The sequence below is a fragment of the Erpetoichthys calabaricus genome, chromosome 6 (genome assembly GCF_900747795.2).
Source record: "Erpetoichthys calabaricus chromosome 6, fErpCal1.3, whole genome shotgun sequence".
NCBI lineage: Eukaryota > Metazoa > Chordata > Cladistia > Polypteriformes > Polypteridae > Erpetoichthys > Erpetoichthys calabaricus.
Genome location: NC_041399.2, coordinates 165,589,880 through 165,614,457, shown reverse-complemented (window position 1 = coordinate 165,614,457; position 24,578 = coordinate 165,589,880). Strand labels below are relative to the sequence as shown.

Genomic DNA, 24,578 nt, shown 5'->3' with positions numbered 1-24,578 from the left:
GCCTCTACTAGCATGCTGCTTGCTATGTAACGCTAATTATGTGGAGTATAATGAGAAAATGGTAAAGTAAAACAAAAAATAAAAATTGTAGTCAGACAGGCAAAACATGAGGGCAAAATGAGAATCAGAAGTGCAATTCAAAAAAGAGACAAAAAAACATAAAAAAGACCTGCTACTAGGATTTGCTTGGTAAATAAACTAACCGCATCAGATAGTGATACAGTAAATGTGATCACTGCCATAATTAGTGACATAATTGATGTGACTACTGTGTCACAAAAGCAAAGAGACGGAGTGAGAATACGATAAAATATTTTCCAATCACATTAACAAATTTAACCTCAAAAACAGATTCTACATGGTAGAAAACCATAAAACACATGCCAAAAATGTGCTTTTTTGTATATATACCAGTCACAGTGTGATAGTGACAGGGGGAATTAAAGGGGATCTCAGGGGCCAGTGTTATTTTAGCATTGTGCTTTTTTATTAACCAGAATTTTTAGCTCTCATTGTATCCTAGAGTTTTTAACTTTTTTTTCCTTTTGCTTTGACCTGTTTTTTTGGATCTTTGTTTTGTCCTGTGCATTTTTCCTAGTTATCTTGCCATTTCTGTGTATGACAATTGTGGTCGAAATTTAACATCTTATTAAAGAAAGAAATATCCTCTAACAGGACAATTCAGTAATCAGGCAGGAGAAAAGCTGTTCATTGTATCTTTTAATGACTCCTCAGCAAAATGCCTTGGAGGGAGCATTCTTCAAAAGCAGTCCATTATAGCATGGTCAGTATGATCAGAATGGTCAGAAAAACAAAGAATAGAAGTTCATTTTATAAACTACTGAATATACATACAGTGTCAATCAATGCATACATTTTATTCTGGGTGGTTCGTTGGTTTACACCCAAATATTTATATAGAATAAAAGTATATTATATTATACAGTGGAACCTCGGGTCACGAATGTCTATGTCTATGTACATTGACCATGTACTAATCGGTTTACGACCAAAAAGTTCAGCAAACTTTTGCATCTGTTCACGACCACACACTCGGATGACGAAGAAGCCAGTTTCCCTTCCCGTTCATATGCGCCGATGATTTCTGCACGTGTTCAGTCTCTCCCTGTGCATTCCCTGTGCAGCGAGCGAGCGAGAGAGAGCGTGCGAGCGAGAGAGAGAGAGTGCGAGCGAGCGAGAGAGAGAGCGCAAGCGAGCGAGAGAGAGAGCGCGAGCGAGCGAGAGAGAGCGAGCAAGCAAGTGAGAGAGAGAGCGAGCGAACAAGCGAGAGAGAGTGCCAGTGAGAGAGAGAGAGTGCGAGCAAGTGAGAGAGAGAGAGAGCGCAAGCGAGCGTATATATATTTACATACAGCTCGTACGGTCCGGAACGGATTAATTGTATTTACATACAGTCCTATGGGGGAAATTACTTCGGGTCACGACCAAATCGGGTTGCGACCACAGTTTTGGAACGAATTACGGTCGTGACCCGAGGTTCCACTGTATTCTGGTTCTTCTGAGATGAAACACCATCCTTGAAATTTCTGTGCATATAACAACTGTCCATTCTCATTTATAGGACATCTGCTGATTTCTTTGTCATCCTTCAGTACATTTTGTATATTACATCAACCTTTCTTCTGGTACATTCTTTATTTACTTGACCATCTCAAGTATTTTTTCTAAACCAAATCTTATATTTCAGTGTACATTTTGTTGTTCACTTGATCTTTATCTCGTTTCTGACGTTTATTAACCCTTTATGCTATTTCTTTAAGATGAATGCTATGTTACCCTAAAATTATTCTTCCACACAATCTGCCTGTTTTTTTAATGTTGTTTGGATAATGGGCTTGCTAATAATGAAACAGAAATTGTTTTACCTTTTTAAAGTCGCCTCATCCTAATCTACATACCAACCAAGGCTTGTAATGCCAGGCATGTCTTACAGGTAAGTGTGCCACACTGCAGCCCTACCATCTAGCTTGTCCTACAGGGATGACAGCAATAAGGGTAGCGCTGTGTGAACTCTCACCTCTATGGGAGCACTGGGCTGGTAGGCATGTGATAATGCCAACATATTGTACATTTATCATTGTTTACTCTGCACAGATTGTCTTAACTTATCTTCGCTTACAGATTTGATGAAATATGCAGTTTGCCTGGGGTACCTAAACATTTATTTACAGCTGTACAATTAACCTTATTAAGAGTAGCTCTGTCAAAACATAAACTGTCACCTGTTGTTCAAGGGGCCTAAAGCATTTTAGGCCTGTAGCTTCACTCAGTTAAGACTTATGAGCATCAAAATCCAGGAAACAAAGAAGAAATGTAATCAAAGAGCACACTCCATGATTGCCATCAGAAAAACAGTACTAAAAGTAAGAAAATGTCATTAGTATGCTTCCCTCTTGTCAGTCATGGATTCCGTTGTTACCCAAAGACCTCCAACCACTACCATCCACGCTTAATTATATTTTCTTTTATCAACTTACAGCATAGAGTCTTAGGCACGGGTGCAATTCTACACATTGTTATAGTACATTATGTATTTATTGAGTAAGGAACAATCCTGCATATTCTTATAGTAATTTTAAGTAATTAATGAGTACTTTGCTCTATATTATTTGCTGCTGCTGTTAGATATAATGTGCAATGCCATATATTGTATTTTGTACATTTCCTGCCCAAAAAGTTTCAATTATTCTTTCATCCATTTATCAAATTAATTTTAGTAAAACAATGACATGAAACTTTTTTTTAGCAGGAATGAATTCTTACTTGCTTCTTTCTGAAGTTTCATTATTACTTAGCCCAGGTTAAGATCTGAAGCTCGCCAAACTGAAGTTAACAACTGTTAACTAAATTAAATAAAAATCATTCCACCTCATTTCAAACCATTTTAACTGTAACCCTGTAATGGAGCGAGGAGGTTAAAAAAATGTGATGGATGGGTGGATATTAATCAGAGAACAGTAACGGACTGCGTTTTAAAGAGCAAATGCCTCGTATGATTACAAACACTAGAAAACTGATCATGAACTGAGAAGAAGAAGCATTCATTCTAGAAAGGTGATGTACTGTTAAGCTTTTTGCACACCTTTTAAAGGAGGCATTTGCTTTCCATATGAAAAGTGACATGTTGTTCTTAAACTCGGGAAAGAAAAATGCAAAGGCTGTCCTATGGTGTTCTTCTTAAAAGGATCAAATTATTCTTGTAACAATTATAATCTTAAAAATGTAATATTTAATAGGCATAATGTGTCCATGGGGAACTTAGTTAAATTTTTCAATTTAACTGAGAAATGATCTGAGGGTATGGGGCCATAATCTAAGTAAAACATTTGTTAAAGGACCACTTCCGTCCTTCAGTGACATTTCAGTGATAGACAGAGAGGACGATATATTGATTTAAGGATTATTTTTATTAAAAACTGGACATGGGAGTTTTTAGTTTAAACACTGCAGTATTAAAAGGCATTCTGCAATAAAAGTGAAGGTCTTATAATATTTGCTGTGTGTGGGAGCATTACTCACTTAAAACGGAGGAAGTGCAAGTTTGGTTTTAATGATTTTTCTCATTCAGATGGGAATCAGGGATGCAGAGGAGTTAATCGAATGCAATTTTCCAGCTTGTCTGCAGTCTGTGACACAGCTGTACCTTCCATATGGAAAATTAAAAGTCGTACTTTCAAGTGTTACAGAGAGCAATCAAAAGTTATTTAACACAGCTAGTGATTAATTTAGGACCTGCAGCAAAATCTGACTTAAGGATTGTGACTAAAAGAATGAACTACAGCACAACATGGCTACGCCTCTCTGTATCGTAATACGGCTTTGTAAGCCTTCAGTCATGGCATTACTACAAATGGATTTTTAACCCTTTTAATTCCCTACAAAGTTTCTGGAAACCTGAAACATCACTTGTAACAAACCTGAATCATTCATGACAAACCAAAGAGCTGTTGCATATGACGTGACCTTCAGGTTGTTGCTGTGTGGAAACAGCACAAGTGTCGGATCAACTGAGCTGTGGTCTTTTTCAGTCCAGTCAGTTCCCTGGTCTTCTAGTAGCCCTCCGTCTCTGTACCTACCACTAACAGAAGTAGATGTTTGGCTTTACATTCTCTATAAGTGTGGTGTTGTGAATGATGGATACTTTAATATAGTGACATTTTGGGAACACTACTAGTCAAAGAATAGTTGTGTTTCTAGCTATACCACTATATCAACACATAACTCTCTAAAATCAGTGGTCATTGTGTTGTGCAGTTTTGTGGTGTGCTCTGAGGATTTTTCTTCTTAGAAATGATGCTATATGCCTGCTCACTCTGCAAATGTCAGTTTATACAATGCATCTATTCTTTATTATATTTTCAGCTAGACTTCTGTGTCATCAGTGGGCACCATTCTTTGTACTACCTGGGAAGTTCTATTCCAAAGGTAGTACAAATCCATTGTTAACTTTCATTTTGAGATTTTCCTGACTAAGTAGTCTTGCAGATATATTTCCTACAATTGACGCTATAGAAATTATTGCCTTATGGTCCATCAACTGAAGCTGCAACTGCTGCATTTACTTTTTCTGAATAAAATCTTCCAAAGGACTGTGCCACACTTGTAAAGGGCGACCATTAAGAAAAAAAAATATGGAGTGGTCTCCCCTAGACTTTCTCGTATACTCAGATATGGGAATGGATATATGAGAAGTAAACTGCAAGACAATGATTATATTTTTATATTATTTACATTAAAGAACCATCAAATCAATAATGTATTGAATAATTATTATAAAAGTAAAATTGAATAAATCTGACTCTTCAGCTGCATGAATAAAAGGTAAAGTACCACTTTCGGTTAGTGGAAATAACCCAAACATTGGTAGAAATCTATGTTTTGTACCTAATACTTGTATGCAAAATTTGGTTGACCTAAGTGAAAGCGTACTCAAGTTAACATGTTTACATACTGTGGTATGGGCCGTATAGTACCCGACCTGGCACAGACTTACACAGAGGCACGTGTCAAAGGAACAGAAATCTTTTATTTTACTTCAGCTGGAGGGCATGTCTTCCCCGTAATCTCTCCAGCCACAACACAGTCCCAACACATTCCCCAAAACACTTTAGTCACAGACCACACTCTTCCTCCGGCACCACCAACACTCCTTCCAGGTAACCTCATCCTCTTCCTCCCGATTCTGGCCCCGAGTGGTGGTTGCTGGCTCCTTTTATGGCCCTCTCGGAAGTGCTCCTGATGCTTGCTCGCCTGTTTCTAATCGCACTCCCGGGTGGGGCCGATGATTAGACCAGCTGGGCTTAACAACCTCTGCCATGCCCCCTGGTGGCCACCCCAGGTCCCCACAGGGTTGGGGAGAACTCCATCTCCCATGGAACCCTGTGGGAAACGGAGGCACCATCGTCAACCAGGGAGGCTGCCACCAAGCGTCCCAGGGAAGGTACTGAGGTGTACATGATGGCTCCCCGGAACATAAGCAGAAGGGGCATCCCGGCCGGGCAAGGGACCCGGTGGCCCGCCACAATACGCACACACACACATAGACATAATTCCAACAATGGTATTTTAGGAGTCAGGGAGGTCTAAAATGTTGAGATTCATCAAATTCTCGAAATGGAATTTTTGGAGGATTCCAATACTTTCCCTATACTTCATATATGAGGAAGTCTAAAATGTTGAGATTCATCAAAATCTCGACATCAAATTTTTGGGCAACTACAATACTTTCCCTATACTTCGTATATGAGAAAGTAAAAAAGGATATTAGATTTTTTATTATCTGGTATTTTCTTTAGCATCTGACTTCTAGTTAAGTTAAAGAAGACTTAATCTTTTACAGAAATGATCTATAGAATCTCTGTTTTTATTATTTTTTAGCAGTCACTTGTTTTTTTGAGACCATATTTTTATTGAAGTTTTCAGAGAAAACCTTATAAAAATTAATATTCAAATTCCAATTCCAAACTGTGAACAAAAAACAATGAAAATTAGCAATAACAGTCCTGGTTACTTTTTAGTCTCTTGTATTCTCTCTATCGTAGAAATTAATTTATTCACTGGATTTTCAAATCGATGAAATGAGCAGCACACCAGATGTTATCCTTTTGATAGTGGATGGATAAGTTTCGCGTTTTTCAAGTAAATGTTATTTCTTCAAAAACATACTCTATATGCATCTTCCACAAAAAAATGTGTTGCAAAGATAATTGATTTCTATAAATTTAAAAAAAAAATAACATCTTGCCCTCACTGGCTCTTTACATTGAAGTCTGTGGGGCGTGGAGAAAAAGCTGGTATTACATCTTGCCTGAAGAAGGGGCCTGAGTTGCCTCGAAAGCTTGCATATTGTAATCTTTTTAGTTAGCCAATAAAAGGTGTCATTTTGCTTGGCTTTTCTCTTAAATCAAATTGGAAATTCACATTCATACAGCAACCAAGCATAAAAACATGGAAATAGACTAATAGGACATATAATACAGCCAACCAATCAATCAATTGAACGATAAATAAACAACAGCTTCCAGTGTGCCCAGGGTTCTCCTTGTGATGGAGTAGGCTTTCCTGATAAATGTGTTCTGGCATTGTGGATCTTTTGAGCTCAAGTTGCTTCCTGAGGAGACCACTGCATAGAACACCACACTGGCTACTAAAGACTGCTAGAACATTTCCAGCAACTTGCTGCATACATCAGAAGACCTGAGTCTCCTTAGAAAGTGCAGTCTGCTCTAACCCTTCTTGTACAGTGCCATTGTGTTGTCAGACCAGTCCAGTTTGTTGTTTATGTGAACTCCCAGGTACTTGTAGCTCTGCACCACTTCAACGTCCTCCTCCTGGATTGTGACTTTTCTCAGAGGCTCCTTGGCACACTGGAATCCATCATCAGCTCTTTGGTCTTGCTGATGTTGACCAAGATGAACTCCTATATAACTTTCCTGTACTCTGAATCATATAGCTTTAGGTTATATGCTACTTACCAGCCAACAATTTTCTATTTCTACCACACATGGTACTCCCCCTCAGTCTGATAATTCTGTAGGTCAAAGCAAATTGCAATCTCCCTTACACCAGGTACCCTAATGTTTACATTATTATTTCAATCACTCTAAGTATAAAGATGAAGTATACGATTTAAAAGCAACATTGTATTTATTGAAGTATAATAATACTTGTAGAAGAAAGTATAATAGAAAATATAAACAGATGACAAAGGCTAGATGTATTCAGCCTTAGAAAGCTTACTGAAAAATAACAACGTCAAAGGTGGATGTTGTTCTGAGCAGCTTTTTGATTCAGCAATTGGCATGCTGCATGAGTTGTGCTCTTTGACATCCAGATGAAATGATCTCTCTGTGTGTTTCTGACATGTCTCGGTCTCTGACTTTGCTTCTTCCTGTCGCCACTCTCTTGTCCCTCAGACAATTCACTATTTATGTTAAAGATGCACATGAGGATCTGGACCAAGTAACATTAAACACATATGATTGGCTAGCTATTCTTGGTATGAATTGGCTCTGCCTAAAAGCTTTGATCCTTATATTTATGTGTGCAATCTCCTGCTGTCTCTGTTTCCTTTACTATAAATTTGTAAACTGTGTGACCATTTTAAACTAAAAGCACCATATATTACTTGGATAACAAGACACAAGCATTAATATTATAAACTTTTCATACAAAAAGAGAGATTGTGCAAATACTGATGAAAAGGAGTAAAGAATGCAGATGTAGTCAGATAAACTGCTTTCTCCTTAGAATCCATTAAGAATTGGTCTACCTCATTTTCAAAAATTAAACCTTTATTATTTGATGACTATTGACATCACAGTTGTAGCACACTTAGATGTGTTCCTGATGCTGTTGTTACCTACTTATTTTCTTCCTGTTTATTTAAGCATTTTTTGATTTTAATTCTGCTGATAGGCTCTGGGGGCTGGCTTTGTGGGTGGGTACTGGGTGTCATTTGGGCATACAGATTTCTTCTTTTTCAATTGATCTTCTTTTCAAGGCCGTCTTAACATATGGGCACAATGGGCACTGGCTGTGGCCCCAGGAGCATAGGGGCCCACAATGTTTCTGATGCCTATGTATGTTTCTGTTTTGCTATCAAAACAGGGTCCCCAGTGCACTACTGTGCCTTAGGGCCTGTGCTGCGGTTAAGATGGCATGTATGTTAACAAAGAAGAAATGTATGTTATGTCTGTTTTAATTTATGTTTTACTAGCTGTAGTAGTGAAACAGGACAAACTTTAATAATCAATAAACAAACAGGTATCGCTAGCTAAGCGGAGGCAAGGTTCACTCCAAAATGTGGTGAGAGGTAGATAGACATACTTGAACGGAGGCTGGCGTATGAGAGAGGAGGGCCCTGCCCGGCTCCCCACTCCTGACGTCACACTTCCCCCTTCCCTCGACCCACAGCCTCTGTCTCGGATTAGCACGAATAAATCGCTCCTGCAAGTGAACTATGATACTTAGCGCAATGAGTGAAGTCGCAAAATCAACTGGAATATTCAAGCAAATTATAGAAAAAAAAAACAATCTAATTCCGTTAAGTAGTTCTCTCATGAAAAGCAGACAGACAGACAGGCAGACTGACACACGTTGGATTTTATATATACAGTGTGATAAACCCAGGGTGATGGTGAGCCCCAAACCCCAAAACGAACACACTTGTACAGTCCCGGGTTTAAATAATCAAAGGTTTGGTGTTAGGTTGTTCGTCGCGTCTGACATCCGACGGCAATCCCGTTTCCGTGTAGTTCAGGCCTCTGCGGCTTGAATCGCCACCCTGTCTTCCACGCTTCCCACCAGGTATGTCCATAGACGCGTGCCGTCATCCAGCGTCTTCCCCATTCTCAATACAACAGTCACGGAAATAGAAGAAAAAGAAGAAAACAAAAAAAAACTGTGCAACAATCGGGGTTGGGTTATTCTCACAACGAATTTAAACAGGTCTTCTGCCACTCTGACAGCCAGAAAATCCTGCTGACTACACCAGTTGTGATAAACTCAGGGTGTCGGGCGATCCCCGAACCCCAAAACGGAGGTATTTTTATTTTAAATACCTCCAAATGTGACACAAGCACAAGCAAATACAGGTCTTCCTCTCACAATATCTCTCTTTTATCCTTACCACACTACCCTCCTCCACTCAAGTGTTGCTCCACTACCTCCCAGCTCCGACTCGCTTGAATAAGGGAGTGCGGTCTCTTTTATTACAGACCCGGAAGTACTTCCGGTGCCAGGGCAACTGCCCAATGAAAGCATTTCCAGGTCGCATAGAAGTCCATAATAGGGAGCTTGTCTCCCTACAGCACCCTCTCGTGGCACCCAGTGACCCCAGCAGGGCTGCTCTGCCAGGCTACAGATCCTGGCATGTCCTGCTGGCTTCTTAATGTGCACTAACCTCCAGGGCTGCTGCCATCTAGCGTGTTGGGGGAATAAAAAACCTCCAGCAACTTCTTCTCTTTTTAATGGGTTGTCTGTCCATCCTTTCCGGTCCTTCCTTCCAGGTCTGCTCCCTCTCCTGGCTGGGATGCCTGTCCAGCCTATGTGTCATCTACAACAGATAAATATTATAGCTCAGCATGTTTTAACACAGTATATACAAACCAAGCCTCTGCATACTGTATTAAACAAGAAAACCTGTATTTTTACTTCATCGCCACTTTGTAAATTTGAGCACGTAGATTTGCCTATCTTTAGTAAAAATCATAAAAAAAAAAAATGTTTAATACCCTAGCAAGTATTCTGCCTGTTAAAAAGGCTATAATTATTTTACATTGTGGTTTGTTGGACTCATGTTAGATTAATTGATAAAAAACATGACTGAATTTTAGCGCTTTAAAAATAACTGCAAAGTAGTTTATCCTGATGATGTGAGCTTTTTCAGATACACTAAGGGAATGTAGTCTAAAACTGCCTGTTGCAAATTAAATAACTACTCCATCCAAAAATAAAATTTTTATTAGGTACTTATCTCATGTGGTTTGTAGTTATGGGCAAGAAAAATGATTAAATTAAAAAGCAGGATCCTGTTTGTGGACTATTTTCATTTTCCTTAGGCATTTATTTGACAATATTTCAGCAAAAAATGCATGCAAATAGCGTGTTGCGTGCTTATGACTGGTGACTTGACATGTGGGTTATGTGGCATGGGTAACGTTAAATGCTGTCATGGATGTGTTTGGTATTGTTTGCAGTTGTCCAGCACTCGTGTCAGCATAGGCTCCAGTTCTGTCATAAACATTATCTCCATTGTACATGAAAAGGAGGTTACATTTTTTTCTTGCATGGGTTCAAGTAAATATGTCATATATTGTATCGTGTAAATCCCTGTCTTGCACCCCAAAACACAAGGCTGAGTCTCAGTACTTTAGCAAAACCAGCTTTTATTCAGCTTGAAACAGGAACAACACGGTTATTTATTGTAGCGGGATCTACCACTCACCTATATACAGACACAGCAGTCAGGCAGGGTCGTGGCAAGTAATACTGTTCCCTGCACTTACAGTATATGTTCCTTACATCACCCATTGATGACAGCACTTATAGTGCAACCCCGATCAGCTCGGATTTGCTTTCAGTGCGAGCCGCTACAGTGCTGGGAGCCTGTGGTTTCCCCAGCAACTGATAAGCTGTCTTCCACAGATGCAGCAATCACACTTCAGGACGTTCTTCGGCGTGTCGTCAAATTGAGGTGAGCCCCAAAAGAAAACCTTATAATATATCTCTCTATTATAATAAAAAAATCTTGGGTCAAGACATGATCTTCTCGGAAGACACTTTGACATCCCACGTTAGACACTTTAATGTCCTGCAAGACAAGGCTGTGAGACAAAAGGACAGCTGCTGTACAGGCTTTCAAATGATCGATGCGCAGTGCGACAAGCAGAACACGCAGCTCGGCAACAACTGAACCGTCCGCATCTCCTTAGCCTGAGTTCAAATTCACAACACAAGCAGCAGAGATGCGAAGTGTGTAGTGCTGGAGCTTGCCCCGGTTGTTTGGGAAAGGGGTGGGCGAGCGAAGCGAGAACAGCTGTTGTACAGGCTTTGAAATAATCGACGTGCAGCGCAACAAGCAGAACACGCAGCTAGGTAGCAGCAGCAGCAAGCAATCTCCTTAGCATGCGTTCAGTCCCCCCCCCTTCACAACGCGAGCGGCAGAGACGTGAAGTGGCTGGCACGGAACGTGCCCCATGTTAGGTGCGAGGGGGTGGGCAAGCGAAGCAAGCAGGGGGCAAAGCACCCTAGTATTAACATATAAAAATATATCATTTTTGGGTTGAGTTTTCCTTTAAATAATTGCCGTTGTTTTCTTCTGCTTGAGATAAGTAGACTCGGAGCAAAGTTTGATACTCTGCTGTTGACATTTTATTTAGAAAGTATACATTGCTAACAGCATCAGTGTACCCAAAAAATGTAAACTTTATTTTATCAAAGGTAAAATGGGGCTAAATGTTCAGTTAAATCTGCTAACAATACATATATGACTTAGGTAGCTAATTATTTTCTTGATTAAACCATTTTAATCTACCCAATATTCATACTTACACAGGGCAATTATTTTATCTCATTGTCCGGAAAAGTTATTGATGACTCGATTCATATTAATGACACTGATGTAGTGCATTTATAGCAACAAATATAAAGGGTAGGAGACTGCAATAACAAACTGAAAAGGTTTAACTGACCAGTATTTAGAGACTGATTTCTTGTGCTAGGCTTTACTTTTTTGTTTTTATTATATAAACTTACCTACAATAACTTAAAAAGATGACTTATTGGGAAAAAGATGTCCAAATCATTATGGACATCATTTAATATGTTACCTTGATAAATGTTGCTGTTCTTATGACAACTTTATTCTTGACAACTACAAAAGATGCTTCAGTAAACCCTAACGCTGTTCTGGCAGCTTTTCAAAATTGAAAGAGATGGAGATGAGAGAAAGAAGGATTAAGTTCATATGAGGTATTTTAATCTGCTTGTGTGTATGAAGAATATAGATTATATTATAGATAATAACCTTTTTTGAAGCTCTTTGGATTATGTGTGGCTGTGTATCCATGCAGTGCAGGCAGATTCTTGTTGGGTGGTTGGAGTAGGTTAGAGAGCTGTGCCAGCCACTAGATCCAGCTATGGCGGTACTTTTCAGAGCTATGCCTTTGTTGAATTAACTAGAAAAGCAATCAAAAGTTAGATTTTTGTAACATTCAGTAACCATGCATCAGTCGCTAGGGCTTGCTGATAGTGGCCTTGTCTATTGGCTTCAACCAATGGCATTGCCTGTTGCCTCTCCGCTAGTGTTAATTTGAACAATTTGATTTACTTCACCGGGGCTGGATGTGGTCCGATTAAATCTGTCCAGGTCACCCCTAAGGTCAAAGCAATTTCTTTACAAAAGAGAAAGAGAATCATGAGGTTTTAAACATCCTTCACAAACTCCCCCTCTCCTTAGACCGCTGTAATTTACACTTCCATTGGAGTGCTCAGGTCGTCAAGATTAATCAAGGTCATTGAAAAGAGCAGCAGGGTCTCAGTTTGGATCTCAAGCCGGTCTAAAGGCCTGAGACATGCATTGTGTAAAATGATGATTTAGGAGAGTGGTAGTTATGCTCAGCTATCAATGCCTGAGGATGCATTGTTAATTTTCCATGCAAAATTATCAACCCTTTTTTTGTTTTGGGAGATGGGGCAGTTTTATGATTATGAGATACAATAAAAAAGATTTTTCAAAGTAAAATGAATGGAAACCTGATTGACCAGAGTAGATGTTTAATCAAGGCAATGACTGTTTTAATTGAAGGTTTAAACGGCTTGCGCGTGAATATTATCCTTTATATTCCATTTGAGTTTTATGTAGATGAACACATTACTTTAATGGCCTGCATTAGCAGAGGGAGAAACCCAGAGAAGCACAAGTGAGACAGAAAAGCAGAGGAGCTCCCCCTCAAATTCAGCAACAGCCAGATGGCTGTCTCCTCTTGCATGAGATTAAAAGATGTTTCTAATTCACAGAGCTGCTTCTTGGGCAAATTAATATTGCAGGATAAATCGCTTCCATTTTAGGGAGCAAAAAAATAAAATAAATAAAATAAAGAACCATACTTTTGCTTACAGTGGGGAGGGGGGGTCATACATCCCTGGGGTAGTTTTTTCCCGAGGTTGAAATTTTCTGTTTTGACTACATGCAAAGGGAAAAACTTTAGTGACCAGTAATTCATAAAAAGTTACTTTTTTACCATTTTTTGAAATTACTTTTTCAAGAAGAAGGTTGCTGGGATCTGAGACTAACCTGACTAGCAAAAACAGGTACCAACCTATTCCACCTCAGGGTGCGCACACTACTTCTCATTTGAAACAGCTTTGGGGTGTTGATCAACATCCTATAACAGCGCATGTTTTGAAGGCCATGGAGGCAACTACAGCTCCTGGTGGAGACCCACATATTCCGCATGGAAGGCAGTCTAACCAAGAACAAAACAAGTGTTGGGAGGTGGCAGTGCTGCCCAATGCAACAACATGCCACTCATGAGAAACATATATATAAACTGCTCAAAAAAATCTTTTAAAACACATCAGATCTCAATGGAAAAAAAAAATCCTGCTGGATATCTCTACTGATATGGACTGGGTAATGTGTTAGGAACGAAAGGATGCCACAGCATTTGATGGAAATGAAAATGATCAACCTACAGAGGGCTGAATTCAAAGACACCCTGAAAATCAAAGTGAAAAAATGATGCGGCAGACTAGTCCATTTTGCAGAAATGTCATTGTAGCAACTCCAAATCGTACTAAGTAGTTTGTATGGCCCCTACGCGCTTGTATGCATGCATGCAACATCGGGGCGTGCTCCTAATGAGATGACGGATGGTGTCCTGGGGGATCTCCTTCCAGATCTGGACCAGGACATCACTGAGCTCCTGGACAGTCTGAGGTGCAACCTGGCGGCATCGGATGGTCTGAAACATAATGTCCCAGAGGTATTCTATTGGATTTGGGTCAGGTGAGCATGGGGGCCAATCAGTGGTATCAATTCCTTCATCCTCCAGGAACTGCCTGCATACTCTCGCCACATGAGGCCGGGCATTGTCCTGCACCAGCAGGAACCAAGGACCCACTGCAATAGCATAGGGTCTGACAATGGGTCCAAGGATTTCATCCCGATATCTAATGGCAATCAAGGTGCCATTGTCTGGCCTGTAGAAGTCTGTGCATCCCTCCATGGATATGCCTCCCCAGACCATCACTGACCCACCACCAAACCGGTCATGCTGAACGATGTTTGAGGCAGCATAATGTTCTCCACGGCTTCTCCAGACCCTTTCATGTCTGTAACATGTGCTCAGGGTGAACCTGCTCTCATCTGTGAAAAGCACAGGGCACCAATGTTGGACCTGCCAGTTCCAGTATTCTATAGCAAATGCCAATCGAGCTCCACAGTGCCGGGCAGTGAGCACAGGGCCCACTAGAGGACATCAGGCCCTCAGGCTACCCTCATGAAGTCTGTTTCTGATTGTTTGGTCAGAGACATTCACACCAGTGGCCTGCTGGAGATCATTTTGTAGGGCTCTGGCAGTGCTCATCCTACTCCTGCTTGCCCAAAGGAGCAGATACCGGTCCTGGTGATGGGATAAGGACATTCTACGGCACTGTCCAGCTCTCCTAGAGTAACTGCCTGTCTCCTGGAATCTCCTCCATGCCCTTGAGACTGTTCTGGCAGACACAGCAAACCTTCTGGCAATGGCACGTATTGATGTGCCATCCTGGAGAAGTTAGACTACCTGTGCAACCTCTGTAGGGTCCAGGTATCGCGTCATGCTACCAGTAGTGACACTGACCATAGCCAAATGCACAACTAGTGAAAAAACAGTCCATAAAGATGAGGAGGGAAAAATGTCAGTGGTCTCAACCTGTTAAACCATTCCTGATTTGGGGGTTGTCTCATTGTTGCCCCTCTAGTGCACCTGTTGTTAATTTCATTAACACCAAAGCAGCTCAAACTGATTAACAACCCCCTCTGCTACTTAACTGACCAGATCAATAGCCCAGAAGATTCATTGACTTGATGCTATACTCTGATTAAAAAGTGTTCCTTTAATTTTTTGTGTGTTTTGTCATGGAGGGGTCTTGTGATGACCCCTCCTCACTTTAGGAGCTTTTCCAATGAAAACCTGAATACTCCAAACTGTTTCACCTCAGTTCTTTGATATAAACTTTCCAGCTTGTCGTAGAGATGTTGCTGCAGTTTTCTGCTCTGCCTGTGGACACCATCAAGGCGATTCAGACTTGACTACGCTGATTACTTTTTAATTTAACCCACTAATTTCCAGGCAGTAAGCTAGAGTATAAAGAAATTAGAGCAGCAGGTTCAAACATTTATTTACTCATAGCATTTTATAGATTTCAGATTTAAAGGTGCCTAAAGCAAAAGCAAAGAGAGGTGGGCAGGGCAAACACTCCATAAAACTTGGATGGATAGCATCACTTTTTGCTAGAAGTGTAGGAACCATTTGTTCCTAGATATCAGGTGGCCCTGTCAAATCTTGCATTTCTCTTCTGAGCTGGTCAGTCTTTGGTCTGGCGTGGCCTCTAGATGGGCACGATGGATGAGGAAGTAGAGACCCCAAGGTTCTAGTTGGCTTTGTATTAATGTTGGTCTTGTGCTTCCTTATTATACTTCTTGGATCAATGGAGTAGCATAGTTTAGGAGCTATCTACTTTCCCATGTGCATGCCTAAGGCCACTGAGTCAATCCGGATCATGCATGACCTATGTTCTTGAACCTTCTACCAATTAATGTTCTACTTTTGGCTAGGGGCTAGGAGAAAACACGTCTTTTGGCATTTGTAAGCCTCAAACAGTAGTTGCGTTGTTAAGGTAGGTAAGGTATCATGTTAGCCAACCTCCTGTGATCTGTTCTGGATGGTCATGAGGCGAACAAAGTAAAAAATTTTGATTATGTGTTTACTAAATAGTTACGATGGAAATATCCTCTAAAATACAATAATGTTTTTTCTACTAATTTCCTCTAGAATACAGCAAGATTTAATACCTGCTTTATCACTATAAAGTTATATGAAAATATAAAACAACAAACCAAACACTTGTTCTGCCATTAATGTGCATATATTTGTACAGTATCTGCATGTGTGACACTTGCTGTCTTGGAATAGTGCTTTACCATACTTTACAGCAGGTAAACCATAGCAAATATGAAAATAAAAACAAATTCCTGGTTGACTTTTACAGGCTCACTTTAATAGATGTGACATAGGCAGTGTGGACTCATGACTATTGCAGTGGACTTTAAACTGCAAGGTCACTGATTCAGTTGTCACCTCTGTTGTGTCATCCTGAGCAAGTTATATAACCTGTCTCTGCTCTATTTATGAAAATATGTGCAAAATGTATAGCAGCTTTGGATTTACCAAGTGCCTTGGAATAGCATTCATTGTAGACAGACAACACGTACAGCCAAGTTTGTATATTTCTTGTTTGTGCCCAGAACTCTAGCTGAATGTTCATACAAACAATCTGAGTTGGCCTGCTTCCTCTTTCCAAACAACTACTTTCTCCAGTTCCCACTATTGGTTGCAACAGAGAGCCACTTGCAACTATTTCTGTATGAGCTATCCTGCTCTAAATAAGACAGGACTGCAGTATTCCTCTTCACACTCCCCTTACTGACACCTATGAGCTTGGATGGAATAGCCTAGGAGGCTGTGAGACCCTTAATGCTTCATTCAGCACAATGTAGCTGAATCAAAATAATTATAGTTGAAGCAGAAACCTCGGCGACCATTAAAATAGGGGTTCCCAACCTGGGGTGCATTTCAGAATGAGCTACAAAGAGAAAGGGTGCATCACGACTTGCCAAAATTGAGTGAGTTGTGTTGTCCAACTTTATCGTGGTGCAGTTGGTGTCTTGTCTTGAAATTGTGAATTTCCCCTTGGGATTAATAAAATATCTATCTATCTATCTATCTATCTATCTATCTATCTATCTATCTATCTATCTATCTATCTATCTATCTATCTATCTATCTATCTATCTATCTATCTATCTATCTGTCTGTCTGTCTGTCTGTCTATCTATCTATCTATCTATCTATCTATCTATCTATCTATCTATCTATCTATCTATCTATCTATCTTGCAGTGTCTTATCATTTGTAGTTATTTATTAGTTAGTGTACCTGTTCTGTGATATTAAAAGAATCAAGCATTGTGCATGCAATTGTCACCTATAAATGAACTACAGAAATGTGTGTTTTTTCGAGTCTTCTTTGCTGTGGGCTGAGAATTCGTAAAGGTTTTAAGAGAATGGAATTTGGACCTTGCAACAATCCGTAGAGAAGGACAATTTTTAGTATTGATTTCTGTGCAAGCCCTGATCTTGAAATGTCACTGATTCAAGGTTTGATTGACATTTTTGCCGTGGGAGACAAGGGAGACTAAATTGGATGCAATACCTGCTACTTACACTCAGTCCATCTCTCCTGCTGGAGGTCCTTGCAGTAATTTTAACTGCAGATGATATATACCCCTCACCACAGCAGGTGGGCAACTGACGTTGTTCACAAGAAAAATAGGGAAATATACAGGTTGACTGGTGACTGGTGATATAATCTAGATGTTCAACTGAGGGCAACTAATTTACTACTAAGTAATAATACTCTTTTTATATTTGGTTCAGTCCGACATTTTCTTTCTTTTTAATTTTCTTTCCTTTTGGTTATTCTGTTGTGTATTTAAGAATGGGTTTTATAATGTTTATTTATTTACTGAGCTTTTATAAAAATTCAAATGTCCCCCTGGGAACAAATAAGTATCTATCTATCTATCTATCTATCTATCTATCTATCTATCTATCTATCTATCTATCTATCTATCTATCTATCTATCTATCTATCTATCTATCTATCTATCTATCTATCTTACAGGAAACCATATTTCAGAATGAATCTCAAGTAAAATGGAAAATGCAGCCAATTTAACATAGAAGCACAGAAAACTCATAATCTTAGTAAAAATTTGACCTATCCAAGGTCTCAGTTTTATACTGTACTAGCTGTCCCCTGCGTCTGTGGCCACGTAATAGTGAAACAGGACAAACTTTAAAAATCAATAGACTTTGGCACTATATCTGATCATGTTTAGGTCTAACGGGAGAGCGTCCCCCGAGTGGGGTGAAAAGCACGTGGCCATGATAACTCTGGCAATCAGCAGCTACCCTCTAAAACACACGTAGCTCTGATCTCTCTCTCAAAAATATCAAACGTTACTCTTTAACAATCTGTAAATAATAATGTCTGTTGCACAAAAAGGTATTGCTAGCTAAGCGGAGGCAAGGTATGCTACAACACGTGGCGAGAGGTAACCAGATGTGACGAGAGGCAGACTGACTCGAATGGAGGCTGGCATGTGAGTGAGGAAGGCCCCGCAGCCTCTTTTTGCGCAAATAAATCGATACCGCAAGCGAACTATGATACTTACCACAATGAGAGAAGTCGCAAATCAACTGGAATGTTCAAGAAAATTTTAGAAAAAAACGCAATCTAAATCCGTTAAGTAGTTCTCTCATGAAAAGCAGATAGATAGACAGACATTTGATTTTATATATATACTAGCTGTGTAAGCCCATGCTGTAAAAAGCCCGGGCTCCTAGAAACTATTGAAATTGTCAGAATAAAAATTGAAATGCAAAGTTGGCGATTTCATTTTGCGGACATGCTCGCCCCTCTTGTCTATCAGCGGCTAAGCGAGTTTGTCTCCAGCTCATTAACTTTGGGCTGCCTTGCCATCTCTTTGAGCTTCATGATGTAGCCTTGTACTTGTTTCTTCTTCCGACTCGTTAACTTTTCGCCGCCTTGCCGGCTCTTTGAGTTTCATTGCTGTAGCCTCGCAGTTCCGGGCCAGACAGACAGACACACACACTTCCACGCATTTATATGTAAGATATATAGATATGATGTGTGTTAAGCACACCACTTAGTTAAGACCCATGTAGCTAAAAGTATTCCAGATCATATCGATCATAGATTTTGATTGAAACATCTGTTTGAAAACCACATATTGAGTGAGTCACTTTTTAATGATCAATTATGTCTTTTTTAAATTGATCAGCCAGTAAAAACATAAGCCATCTCTACTTGTTCTGCAAAATTTTCAATACTTACCCTTAAAAATCCACATTAACTCTAGTAATCCATGTTGTCCTGCATTTAAAGTTGTTATTCTGTCACATGATTCATACCCTGTGTCTAGTAGGAGACTGACAAAATTGGTTAGAGGTTAATTAACAATGTAATGGTAAAAACACAAGCTATATATTGGAAGTTCGGCTTGTTTTCTTTAAATGTTATAGCTTTTTGGTTGATTTGTAGCTACTTCAATTGCACACAATCCACTAGAGCATTTCCATTAAGTTGATTACCATCCCAGACATTTTGTGCAAATGTAATCTCTCACTTCACCCTTAATCCCAAATTTGTTGACCCTGCTTATCTATTATTTTTTATCAGATAAACAGACATGGTCTATTCAGCCGTCATTTTAGTTTGCCCCACTTAGCGGTTGTACAGGACACGTTACATTTTATATGTTTAATTTGCTGACATTTATTGAATTGGACCATCATTGAGGAAAACAGTCAAAAATTGTGAGTGTGTTTGAAGCAGTTCAGACATTTTATGAGACAAATCTGACACCAGTGAATCCTCTTTGTCTGCTTCTTCATCCCCTGGTTTGGTAACAACAGTTTCTTAGAATGATACCTGTGGTCTAAGAGCAATCAGTTTGGTAAGTCACAAAAAATAGACATTTACTGATATGCAGCTATCTTTGCGCCGAGGTCCTTGGAATGTGCTCATCTGAAGACCAATCTGCACCAGTGAGTTGACTGCATGCAAATGTTTGGGTTGTGATGTGCCAGCATGATGGAAGTGTGCCAAAGGGCCCAAAGGAGAATGCCATTTTGCCTATTGTATGAAACGAACACTGCCAAGCTGATGATGGCATAAAAATGTGCAGGCAGCAGAAATGTAGTAGCTGCCTGCCAGTATGCTGGCGGTGATGTTGTAATGTTCTGGCAGGCGAATGCCAATGTGTTACTGACATACTGATCTGTATGTGACAACTGCCAATGTGCTCCAACCATATTCTAACAAAATAAAGACAGCATTGTTCACAAACAGTGACAGAATACTGATTTGTTTGCGACTATGTTTAAACGCCCTTTTGTAGGCACTGGTGTTGTGATATGCAGTCAGCATGATAATGTGCTTGTGGTGTAGTGATCTGGGACAGAGAGTGGTCATTGTTTATTTGGCTGCCTAATACCACACTGTCAGAAAGATATATATACACGGTATATAACAAAACCTTGTACTTAAGCAACATAACTGTCCAAAGCTGCCCCTCAGAGCATAGATGACAAAGATCTGGAAAGACCAACAAACAATGGTTCTGTCTAGTATCATATTTGGGCACCCGTTTTACCTCATCACTGAATGTGAGGCAGTCAAGAACTGACTCCCTCTTTGTTTTAAATGTTTAGGTATTTACCCCACATCCTGGTTACATGATGTTGTGGTGGTTAGCATTAGTAGCAATTGTGTATTTCTATCCCTGGTCCACTTCCTAACTGCAAAGTATTCACTTTCTGGACTGTTTTGTGAGCTGGCTTTGTTTTTTTGCTTCATTACTCAGTTCAGAGTTTGTAGTCCTCTAATGAGTACTACCTTCCCCCTTGAATCGGTCTAGTGCTCTTATATACTTCTTATATATATAGAGAGACAATAAACCTGATAAACACAGACACAAATATTAACTGGTATCCTATTAGACTTAATTACATGTTGTTGTATGGTGGTTGGACATGCAAGTAAGAATTTCACTCTACTCTGGATATGTGACAATACAATACAATACAATTTATTTTTTGTATAGCCCAAAATCACACAAGAAGTGCCACAATGGGCTTTAACAGGCCCTGCCTCTTCACAGCCCCCCAGCCTTGACTCTCTAAGAAGACAAGGAAAAACTCCCAAAAACAAAAACCCTTCTAGGGAAAAAATGGAAGAAACCTTGAGAAAGGCAATTCAGAGAGAGACCCCTTTCCAGGTAGGTTGGGCGTGCAGTGGGTGTCAAAAAGAAGGGGGTCAATACAATACAATACACAGAACAGAACAAATCCTCACTACAGTATAAAAATAAACATTTTAGAAGTATGGAGTAGAATTCAACAGTAGATGATATCACATAATATGATTTGGATTTGCTTAGAGTCCTGGAGACCTCATTCATCAAGCTACTCTCCCATTTGGCCATTCCACAGCTGAAATAGTGCTAATCCGATGAAAGGACTCCTCTTTCCCACGATTCCTGCGATCCTCCATCAGGTATGACTACCTTAGGCAGGCAAAACAACTTGGCAGGTGGGCTGTGGCACCAAGTGCCACATTTGAGGATAATACTACTTCTGCTACTAGTTTTACTACTAAACTGTCTCAGATTGAGTAGCCTTGGGTGTGTGTGTGCATATGCTGAGCAATGACACCCTACTTTATGCCTAGTGCTGCCAAAGATGAACTCAAGTCCATGTGATCCTCAACTGGATTAAGTGGATTTAAAAATTGAGGAATAGGCATCTTGGAAAGAGGCTCCCAAACAACCAAATCCTGTTATCTTCATGGTAGTGGCCTGATTCGTAACCCTCTCATCTTGTCTGCAAATAAAATGGCATTCTGCCATCTCCTGTGCAAGTGTGTTCTTTTTCATTACCTCAAGCAAAGTACTCTGCAACAAAACCAAACATTCCAAAACTTGAGCATATACATGAATTGAGACATAGTCAATATTAGTGCATATTCTTGTAGTTAATTGACCACATACTGCAGTGTAGGTTATTTTCCAGCTTCTTGATACAATCTAATTTTACTTTATATTACAGGGAGAGCTATTGAAAAGAGGGGATACATTTAAATATCTATAATCAATGGTAGCCCAAGATGGAAAATGAGATGCAGAGATACAGTAACTCATAGAGTGCACTGTGGATGGAATAATTAGAAGAAGGTATCAGGAGTATTGAATGATCGAAGAATTAAGGTGAAGATTAAAGGTTAGATTTTTAAGAAAGACTAGCTCGAAAGACTAGCAATGATATATGTAGCTGAGACGTGGGCAGTAAAGGTAGTGCAAGAGAAGAAGTTGGATGTGGCAGAAATGAGAATGTTGAGATGGATGTGTTGACTTACAAAAAACGGACAGAATAAGAAATAAGACAATCAGATGCATAATAAAAGTGGAAGATATATTTAAGAAAGTGCAGGAAAGTAAGTTGAAGTGGGATGGACATGTGATGAGGAGAGACAGTGAATACATTGGCAAAAGAGTGATGCCAATGGAAGTACAGGCAAAGAGAAGGCAAGGGAGGCCAGATCAGAGGTGGATGAATAGAATAAAAGAAGATTTAAAGAAAAAGGGTCTGACTGGGGAGGAGGTGTAGGGCCGAGCAGCATGGAGAAGGTTGATCAAGTAAATTAACCCCATCGACATAGAAGTGAGAAAAGAGAAAGGGGAAGAAGAATTGCTTGCGTCTGTTGTGAATTCTATTCTGAGGTTCAATGCAAAGCAACATTTATTTTATGTAGTGCTGTTCTATTGTAAACACCATTCCAAGGAGCTTGATAACAAATGATAACAACAATCAACTAATTCATATAAGCACTCTTCTATAATAAAATCATCCCATGGCATTCTGCAAGTATAGATTCATAGTACAACAATTTACATTTTCATTTTTTTCCAGTTGGGACTTGCAATAAGTCAGATGCAGCATCCTTGTGGTTTAGAGTCCAGTTTCTTCTCTACTGCTACACCAGTATACTATGTATAAACTATAACTTAGTATTTACAGCTGTTGTACCCTCAAAGCTGGTCACTAAGGTCATCAGCTTGGGATTTAGTGCCACCACCTGCAACTGGATTTCGGACATTATAACTTGCATATCAACAGTATTCATAATTGTCATCATCAATCGATCCAGAGTCATCCTTGACACAGGCTCCCCACAGATTAGTGTGTAGAGCACCCTGGTGTAGCCTTTGTTCATCCACAACTCTGTAGTCACACACAACTTCAGTTCCATCATTACATTTGTTGACGAGACTGCCACCACCACCATCATCATGAATGATTACTAACAATGATGTGACACCTTACAGAGAAGAAGTTTGCCAGAGAAATGCTGCCAGAACAACAATCTCTCCATTAATTCCAGCAAAACCAAGCGGATGGTCATAGACTTCAGGAAGCAGAAAATACACCACACTCCTATCTGTATCGAACAAGATACTGTGAAGAATGTAATCAGCTTTAAATTTCTTGGAGTGACCATAACTGATGGTCTGAGGTGGGCACAGCACCTATTGACTATAGTAAAGAAGGCACACCAATGCTTTTATTTCCTCAGATATCCGAGGAAAGCTCAAATGTCTCTACTACTGCTCACCAACTTGTACAAGTGCATGGTGGAACCACCACCACCTGATCAAGTCACCTTGCAGTCCCTCCGTTGATGGTTTGAAGGTAATACCCCACATGTCCACATGACCATCATCATCAAATTCTTTCACGTGAAGCCTTAAAACCATGAGGACTGATTTAGATCATTTATGTTAGGTAGAATGTCCAGTGGGGGCTGGGTGGTCTCATGGCCTCGGAACCCCTGCAGATTTTGTTTTTTTTCTCCAGTCCATCTGCAGTTTGTTTTTGTTTTTACTGTCCTCCTGGCCATGGGACCTTATTTTATTCTTTGTTACTTTTTATTGCTAATTTTTCTTTTGTTTTTCATAAACTTTTCAATCTTCATTTTGTAAAGTTCTTTGAGCTACACCATTTGTATAAAAATGTGCTATATAAATAAATGTTCTTGTTGTAACATCTTGGAACAGCACATACTATGCTCAGAACTGCAAAGCTCTGCACAAGGTAATGATGACTGTCACAAGCCGTCTAGTAAAGCAGATGGCCTCCTATTAGTTTGGGACCGATCAGGACTGAAGGGGTAATAAGAGAGGCACAAGTGAGGCAGATGTTAGAAAAAGGTAATTTTATTATTCCATGACAGAATAGAGAAAAAAAAGTTGCTAATGTAAATGGACGCACAAAAAAACGTACAAATAACCCTGTGACAAGACAAAATTTAATTATGAAAAAAAAAAATGAAAGACGACTGACTGATAAGAAATATTTGGCTATTTGCAGACAACCTAAGGAAAAAAATAGTTTTCACCAACTGATTGAACTTACTGTCCTGTGGCCCACAAAAATCAAACATTATCCAAAAGTTAATTTTGAGAAAAAAAAAGTACTTGTGAAAACAATTGGAGAAAGCTGCGATGCCGTAGGAAAGGCTGGTATTAATTCCAGTCTATGGTCGTTGCAGAATAGCACAGATAGTAGAATTTCAATAGCATTGGGGTTTAAGTTTCAACTCTTATCTTTTTGTAGTGTCGCAGCCTTGTGCTAAAATCATTTAAATGAA

General features: G+C 39.7%; 1 protein-coding gene across 1 annotated transcript in view; it reads left to right on the top strand.

Annotated features, from left to right (window-relative positions):
• Positions 1-24,578, top strand: part of adarb2 (adenosine deaminase RNA specific B2 (inactive)) — an 833,327-nt gene that overhangs the window by 737,589 nt on the left and 71,160 nt on the right. The gene's annotated exons all lie outside the window — the stretch shown is intronic.